The sequence below is a fragment of the Sorex araneus genome, chromosome 6, assembly GCF_027595985.1.
Source record: "Sorex araneus isolate mSorAra2 chromosome 6, mSorAra2.pri, whole genome shotgun sequence".
NCBI classification, from domain to species: Eukaryota; Metazoa; Chordata; class Mammalia; order Eulipotyphla; family Soricidae; genus Sorex; species Sorex araneus.
In genome coordinates this window covers 84,970,387-84,978,491 of record NC_073307.1, presented here as the reverse complement: position 1 = coordinate 84,978,491, position 8,105 = coordinate 84,970,387, and the positions used below count along the sequence as shown (strand labels likewise).

General features: G+C 59.0%; 1 protein-coding gene across 1 annotated transcript in view; it reads left to right on the top strand.

Moving 5' to 3' along the window:
• Nucleotides 1-212: 212 nt before the first annotated feature.
• Nucleotides 213-8,105, top strand: part of TSPAN11 (tetraspanin 11) — a 68,304-nt gene continuing 60,411 nt past the window's right edge. Inside the window, exon 1 of the mRNA XM_055142210.1 lies at nt 213-346. The gene's annotated coding sequence lies outside the window, so the exon portion shown is untranslated. The remainder of the gene's footprint in view (nt 347-8,105) is intronic.

The window sequence follows — 8,105 nt, the reverse complement described above, 5'->3', positions numbered from 1 at the left end:
GGGCTGGTGTAGACTGCCTCGTGCCAGGCCCCCTTCCCCCACCGAGCCCCCTGGCCAGCGCACAGCTGCTCTAACTGAGTCTGCGGCTGGCCCGGAGCAGGGCGGCCGGGCGGGAACAAAGAGAGGGGCCGGCGGCGGCGGCGGCGGGGCGCGGACCCGGCGGGGGCGCGGAGGGGAGGCGGGGCGGAGGGGCCCGCGCGGCCGCAGGCGGGGCTGGGGCTCGGAGCTGGGCAGCCGGGACCGGACCGTCCGACCCGAGGGTCCGCCAGCCCCGTGTGCGGGGGCAGGGGTGGCCGCGCCCCGCCGCTCCGCCTCCCGCCGCCGTCCGCGCCGCCGCGTCCGTCCGGTAAGTGCGCGGGGAGCGCGCCCACCTCCCCGACTCAGCGCGCCGCTGGGGGCTCGCGGGCCTCCAGGCCGACTTTGGGTGAGGGGAGGAGGCCAGGACCTCCCTGCACGCCCCGCGCGCGCCGCGGGACCCCCGGCTTCCGTGGCCCGAGCGCTCGAACCTGCCAACCGCCCCCCGCGTGCAGAGCGCGCGCAGAGACCCCTGCGCGCAGGCCCGCGTGCGTGCTCAGCGGCCGCCCCTTTTCACAGCGCCCCCCCACCCCCGCACCCCGGATTCCCAGCAGCTCTTAGGCACATGAGGCTGGAGGGGACAGGTCCCGAGTGAGCCCCGTGACAATCCTGCCGCCCGCCGCCGCCGCCCGGGAGCCCAGGCCAGGGTGGGATTTGCTAAATGCAGGCTACCCTCGGTGCTCGGGTGGCCGGACCACCTCTGTGCATTGAGGGGAACTCGGCCCTGCCAGCCCCCACCCCACCCCCATCTCCCACCAACTGCCCCTTTCTGCTTGTGCAAGTTGGTTGACTTCGTGGAAGGTTCTGGGCTGCCTGCCTGCTTGGCACTCGGAGATGGACAGTTGGGCACTCACCCCTGACCGAGCCGGGAAATACGCACCGCACCAGAGGGTTGAGTGGGGGCAGCCCCCCCGGGCGCCAGACTCAGCTGCGGGAAGGACCCCTCCCCCACCCAAGACCCCCATGGAGGCGGGGCTGGCTGGCGCTGGGAGAGAGGGGAGGCCGCGACCGGAGAAACTGAAGTTGGCTTTAAGGGCCCGGGTGCCGGAGAACCGGGCCAGGAGCCCGGAAGGGGAGGGGTACAGGCTGTTTAATTGAGGGGACAGCAGGATGCCGAGGGGGGTGTTCCAATAGAGACTGGAGTTTGTTCCGAACTGGGGGCGGGGGAGGGGTCCCAGTCACGCGGGGTCCTTGGTGTTTTCGCTAGCAGATGGGACTGTCCCAGCGGCTGTCCCAGCTGCTGGGGGCTCAGCTTGGTGGGCCTGAGAAAGCTTGGAGAGTGGAGGGCTCCCGGGACAAAGGGCTGGGCTGAGCCAGCGGGCTGGAGGGGGGTGCGGGAGCCGGGGGCGGGGGTGGGGGGCTGGAGTTGGTTTGTGCCTTGTCCAGGGCTCCCTTCGCCCCGTGTTCTGTGCCAGCTGGCCAGAAAGCCTGTCTCGAGCTGGGAGCAGACTGGGGGTGGCCTGGGGGTGGCCTGGGGGTGTCCATCGGCCTTATATACTGCACGGCTGCCCCCTCAGGCCTGATCCTCCCGAGAGCCCTGTGTGGGGACAGGTCTGTGGTTTCTGGGGCACGGGTTCAAACGGTCCTCAGCCATAGCACCGCTTGACCGTCCAGGAAGCTCCCTCCCGGGGGCGTCTGGCCCATATGCCCTCCCACCCCCCAACCTGCTTTTATTTATCCCAGCAGCAACAGCCAGGATGCACCCCACAGCTGGTTAGAGTAGTACCAGGTGTGGGGGTGGGCAGGCAGTCGGGGTAGGGTGCTTGCCTTTCGTGCAGCGGACTTCGTTTTGATCCCCCAACACCGCACAGGGTCCCCCCCCCCGACCAAGCTCCGCCAGGAGTGACCCCTGAGCACAGAGCCAGGAGAGAGGCCCGGGATGGCTCCAGAACGAACAAACAAACACAAAAGTGAAAGATGAAAATAAAAAGGAACCGGAGCAATAGCACAAGTGGGTAGGGCATTTTGCCTTAGCACACGGCCGACCCGGGTTCGATTCCCAGCATCCCATAGGGTCCCCCGAGCACTGCCAGGAGTGATTCCTGAGTGCATCGCCGGGTGTGACCCAAAAAGCAAAACAATAAAAAATTAAAAAAAAAATAAACTCCTACTACCATCGGGGCTGGAGCGATAGCACAGTGGGTAGAGCGTTTGCCTTGCACGCAGCCGACCTGGGTTCGACTCCCAGCATCCCATAGGGCCCCCTGAGCACTGCCAGGGCTAATTCCTGAGTGCATGAGCCAGGAGTAACCCCTGTGCATTGCTGGGTGTGACCCAAAAAGCAAAAAAAAAAAAATACTGATGGTGGAGTTGGATGGTCCGGGTAAAGAGCCCCCAGACCCAGCACCAGCCCTGGGGGCACAGGAGCAAGGGGGTGGGGCCAAGAGCCATGGCACGTGCTCGCGGCTCCACAGGGCCGTGGCCTTTGTCAGCCCTCCAGAGCCCCAGCCACATCCTGGCGTGTGGCCTTGTTTAGCAAACACTGTCCAAGGAAAGAGCCTTGGCCCCTGGCCCACCTGCCTGGGAGGGAAACCGGGGTCAAGCCTTGTCCCTGCTTCCTCCCTGCTGGCGACCTGGGCGGGCGTGATTTACAACCCTGCTGTCTCTGCTCAGCTCCTGGAATGGGTCACTTGGGGTCGTTCTCCTGTCCCCACGCCCCTAGCGGCGGGAGAGGGGAGAGCGTCAGGCGGGTTGATACTTCTGAACTAAGGGCCAGAGAGATGGCCCAGTGGTCAGGGGTGCTGACGTCAAACCCCATCACCGCATAGCCCTGCCTGCAGCATCGCCAGCTGTGAGCCTGGGGGGTCTCTCAGTCCCCGAGTCACCCCAAAACACAACAGACTGCAGGGCGGGGAGCACCCACCCTCCTGACCAGGTGACCGGCGTGGGGGTGGGGGATGGGACTCTGTCCGGCTGTGTCTGAACCCCCATCTCTTGGGTTCAGAGTGGGGGTGCGTGGCTTTCTGCTGGTTCCCCTCGACCAGGTCAGCCAAGGGTCCCTTTTCTGCTCTGGGACAGGCACGCAGAGGGGTGTGTTGGGGGGAGGCCTCCCCCGTTACCCTGTCCCAACAGGACAGAGAGAATGAAGCTGTGTTCAGGTGGAGGCTTTACCTCCCCCCACCCCCCGCCCCCCAATAAGCACACAGCGCATCTTCAGAGCTTAAGGAGAGTGCGTGTAAGAATACCAAGCAGTCGGGGCTGGAGCGATAGCACAGTGGGTAGGGTGCTTGCCTCACGTGCGGCCAACCCGGGTTCGAATCCCAGCATCCCATAGGGCCCCCTGAGCACAGCCAGGGGTAATTCCTGAGTGCCGAGCCAGGAGTGACCCAAAAAAGAAAGAAAAAAATAGAATACCAAGCATTCAAGAACCAGCCGCCGCAGAGGTTCTGGAAATGATAAGGAAAATTGTCCCGCTGGGTCCGAGGTCGGTCTGAAAACTGCGCCCTGAACCTCCTCGCTGGTGCCGGGGGTAGCCACGCGCCTCTGCGCTCATTGTTCCTCCACAGGATTCTTCTGCCTCCTCTTCTCTTTCTGTCTCTGAAAGGGACTCTCGGGTTCTGGAAGATTCCTTCAGGGAAACTTCAATATGAATGAAAATGTGTTTCTCCACCTAAAAAAAAAAAATCAAAGACTGTATAATGGCTTGTGATGACTGCGTCACTCCCCACTTTTTTAAAGGTATTTTTGTTTGGGGTTCACCCTGGGCAGTCTTCAAGGCTTAGCCCTGACTCGGTCTCAGAGGTCACTCCTGGTGGGACTTAAGGGATCATGCATGGCGCCAGGCCCGGGGTGGGGGTTGGCCTTAAACAGGCAAATGCCTTAACCTCTGCACGCTCGCTCTCTGTCTCTCTCTCCTCTCTCTCTCCTCTCTCCCTCTCTCCTCTCTCTCTCCTCTCTCTCTCCTCTCTGTCTCTGTCTCTGTCTCTCTCTCCCTCTCTCTCTCCTCTCTCTCTCTGCCTCTGTCTCTGTCTCTCTGTCTCCTCTCTCTCCTCTCTCCTCTCTCTCTCCCTCTCTCCTCTCTCTCCTCTCTCTCCTCTCTCTCCCCTCTCTCTCCTCTCTCTCTCCTCTCTCTCTCCTCTCTCTCCCCTCTCTCTCCTCTCTCTCTCCTCTCTCTCTCCTCTCTCTCCTCTCTCTCTCCTCTCTCTCTCTCCTCTCTCTCTCTCTGACCTGAGGGCCCCACATTTTGCTGTACTCTATTTTTTTTTAAATCATTTTATGGGGGTCAGAGCAAGAGTAGGGCAGGGCATTTGCCTTGCATGCAGCCAACCCGAGTTTGATCCCCAGCATCCCAGGTGGCCCCCCAGGCACCAGCAGGAGTGATTCCTGAGCACAGAGCCAGGAGTAACCTCTGAGCATCACCAAGTGTGGCCCAAAAACAAACAAAAAAACAAACTAAAATCGTTTCATGGAGCAGAGACAGTTTAGAAGAATGCATTTGCATTGCACAGAACTGACCCCAGTTTGATCCCTGTCCCTGCATAAGATCTCCCCAACACCCCGACAAATGGTCCCTGAGCACAGAGCCAGGAGTCAGCCTGAATGCTTCAGGAGGTGTCCCAAAAGCGCTGGGGGGAAAAAATCATTTCCTAGCCTCTGCTAACCAGTTTTCATAGGCTCGTTTTCTTAGTCAATTTCCCATCACCAGTTTTCCTTTAAGGTTCAGGAAAGGGCAACGGATAGGGTGGACAAGGCCTGTCCCGGTGGTCCAAGGTCTGAAACAGGTTAAAGTGTCTGGGACCCGTGAGGTGGCCTCGGGGGCTGGGCACATGATCTGCATGCAAGAGGTGGAGGCTCGAACCCAGCACCACACGGGCCTTCCGAACCACCAGGTCCAAATTGCTCTAGGTAACTAATTATTCAGTAACCAGGTTACCGGAGTCCGCGCCAGGGGTGCCCCAGAGGGGGGCGGGTGAGAGCCCTCCCCGCCCCATGGGACCCAGGACCGGCAGCCCAACTCCACTACCCCATTGCCAACACACTCCAGGCTCGGACCCAGCCTCACGCATGAGTGAACATATTCCTGGACCGCGTGGCCGTCCGTGCGACACGTCATCATAAAGAGAAATAAACATATATGCCTCTCGGAGAGCCTGGCAAGCTACCGAGAGTATCCCGCCTGCATGGAAGAGCCTGGCAAGCTCCCCGTGGTGTATGCAATATGCCCCTGACCCCGAAAGAGCCTCCAGTTGTTGGGAAAATTGAGTAAGGAGAGGCTGCTAAAGTCTCAGGGCTGGGACACACGCACACAAAAAAAGTAAAAGGGGCTAGAGCGATAGCACAGCGGGGAGGGCATTTGCCTTGCACGTGGCCGACCTGGGTTCGATTCCCAGCATCCCATAGGGTCCCCCGAGCACTGCCAGGAGTAATTCCTGAGTGCAGAGCCAGGAGTAACCCCTGTGCATCGCTGGGTGTGACCCAAAAAGCAAAAAAAAAAAAACCTCAGGGCTGGGACAAGTGGAGACATTACTGGCGCCCACTTGAGTAAAACGATGAACAACGGGATGACAGTGATACAGTGATACAGAAGTAATTACTCGGGAGCACAGAGTTGGGAGTGACCCCTGGTCCCCTGAGCACTGCTTACCCAGCCCTAAAAAAATGAAACGGGTGGGGGGGGGCTGGAGTGATAGCACAGCGGGTAGGACGTTTGCCTTGCACACGGTCGACCCGGGTTCGATTCCCAGCATCCCATAGGGTCCCCTGAGCACCGCCAAGGGTGATTCCTGAGTGCAGAGCCAGGAGTGACCCCTGTGCATTGCCGGGTGTGACCTAAAAAAAAAAAAAGGAAAAAAAAAACAGTGAAAATGAGCTTCACGCAAGACAGAAACCCAGGAACACTGGGGTCCGCTGGGGCATGATTAATTCTGTCACAGAGGCTTAGAACAGAATGAAAAGTGCAAACTGGGACCGGAGCGATAGTACAGCGAGTGAGGCATTTGCTTGCCACATGTCCCACCGGCATCCCTGATGGTCCCCTGAGCACCGACCCCCAGGAGTGAGTCCTGAGTGTCGAGCCGGGAGCAACCCCCGAGCATTGCTAGCTGTGGCCCCCAAAACCAAACAAACAAACAAAAAATGAAATTAAACAGGAAAATCTGTCCCAGAGCGCTGGAGAGACTGCCAGACGGTTCCAGACAGTTTTTATACCAGAGAGGAACAGAGAGGTTGGGGCGGGGGAGGGAGCAGCCAGTTACCAAGGGAGCAAATGTTCTTTGGGCTGGAAAAGTGAGGCCCAGGGGAGGGAACTCGCGGTGCAGATGGCCCCGTGACTCCGCGTCTCGGCATTTCAGAGGGCCTTTTTTGCACACACACACACAAAGCATGGGGTCTTCCAGGAGAACGGCTGATTTTCTCTGTAGAAAGAGCGTAAACCCTGTCAGGACTGGATGTACCGGGAGAGGCAGTTAGTTAACACTCGCCCCCTACGGCTGGGAACAGAGGGAGACGCTTTCAGCTCAGCTGGAAACTCAAGTTCCAACAGCTCCGAGGAAGCAAGTCCCAGTACAGGGAACTGGACCAGGAGAACAGCGCGGGGTGGGGGGTGGGGGGGAGGGAAGCCGCTCTCCCCCTTATTCTGTTTTATTTTGTTTTTTTAATTTCAATGTGCAAAGGGAAGTTGGAGGACTGGGCGTGGGATGGGGAAATGGCTCAAAGGGCTGGAGCTTTGCAACTGGAGTATGGGGTTTGGTCCTCAGACCCCCTTCCCCCCACAACATACACACACACACACACACACACACACACACACACACACACACACACACACAAGATCCTCTCTCCCTGGGGAACGCCCCATTTCCATCCATGCCTTTGACTTCTCTCCTCCGGCTTCCTTTCCTCCCGGGCCTTTCAGGTCTTGGCATCCCTCAGGCCGATTGTGGCTATTTCCAGCTCGCAGGAAAGTTTTCCACGGCCTGGCGGATGGATTCTGCAAACTGTTTCTGTCTGACTTTGCAAGCTAAGAATGGGTTTCTCCTTCTTCTTCTTCTTCTTCTTCTTTTTTTTTCTTGCATATTTAAAGGCTGGGAATAAACACAAAACAAAAGAGAAAATGCCACAGAAACCTTTAGCAGCCAATTGGTTATTCGCTAACTGGGACCAGGCAGGGCAGCTGGCTTAGCCTTCACTACCCGAGCCTGTGATTATCAACAGACAGACAGACAGACAGACAGACAGACAGAGAGGCATCCTGGGCACCCAGCCTGTAGGCTTACTCTCTGAGCTTCCCCCCAGCGCCCCCTCAAATGACCCCTGACCAGGAGTGGGCCTGAGTACGCTAGGAGGCGTCCCCAAAACTCTGGGGGGGAGGGGGAATCATTTCCTGGCCTTTGCTGGCCAGTTTGCCTCCCTTGCTGGGTGTAACCTGGGAATGAGTTTGTTGTCTAGTTGGCCTGAAGGCGCGGGTGCAGCCCACTCTCCAGAGCACGAAACAGAGAAATCCCGGGCAGGGAAAGTGCTTCAGCCCTAAGGGGAGCAGCTGGCTCGCATCTCGGCCCGGACTCGGTTCCCAGCACCGCCCCTGCCTCCTGAAAACAGGACTGAAGAAGAGGAGGTGATTCCAAGGGCTGAGCAAACGCCTTGCACGCTGGCCTGGGTTCGATCCCGGCTCCCCCCCCAACCCCATCCCGAGCCCAGAGGAGCCCTTGAACACCCACAGGAATGTCTCAAAAACAAAATAAAAAGCTGGGGCTGGAGCGATAGCACAGCGGGGAGGGCGTTCGCCTTGCACGCGGCCGACCTGGGTTTGATTCCCAGCATCCCATAGGGTCCCTGAGCAACGCCAGGAGTAATTCCTGAGTGCAGAGCCAGGAGGAACCCCTGTGCATAGCCGGGTGTGACCCAAAAAGCTAAATAAATAAATAAAATAAAATAAAATAAAAAGCATCGCGACCCTTCACACGTGGAAGTTCTGCAAGTGAGGACGGGGCTTGCGTCCCCAGACTGGTAGTGTGGGTGAGCCCTCAAAGGGGTCCATCTCCCCAGGACCACTACTCTGAGTCTCAGCGGCTCCCCCTGAACCTGCTCCCCAG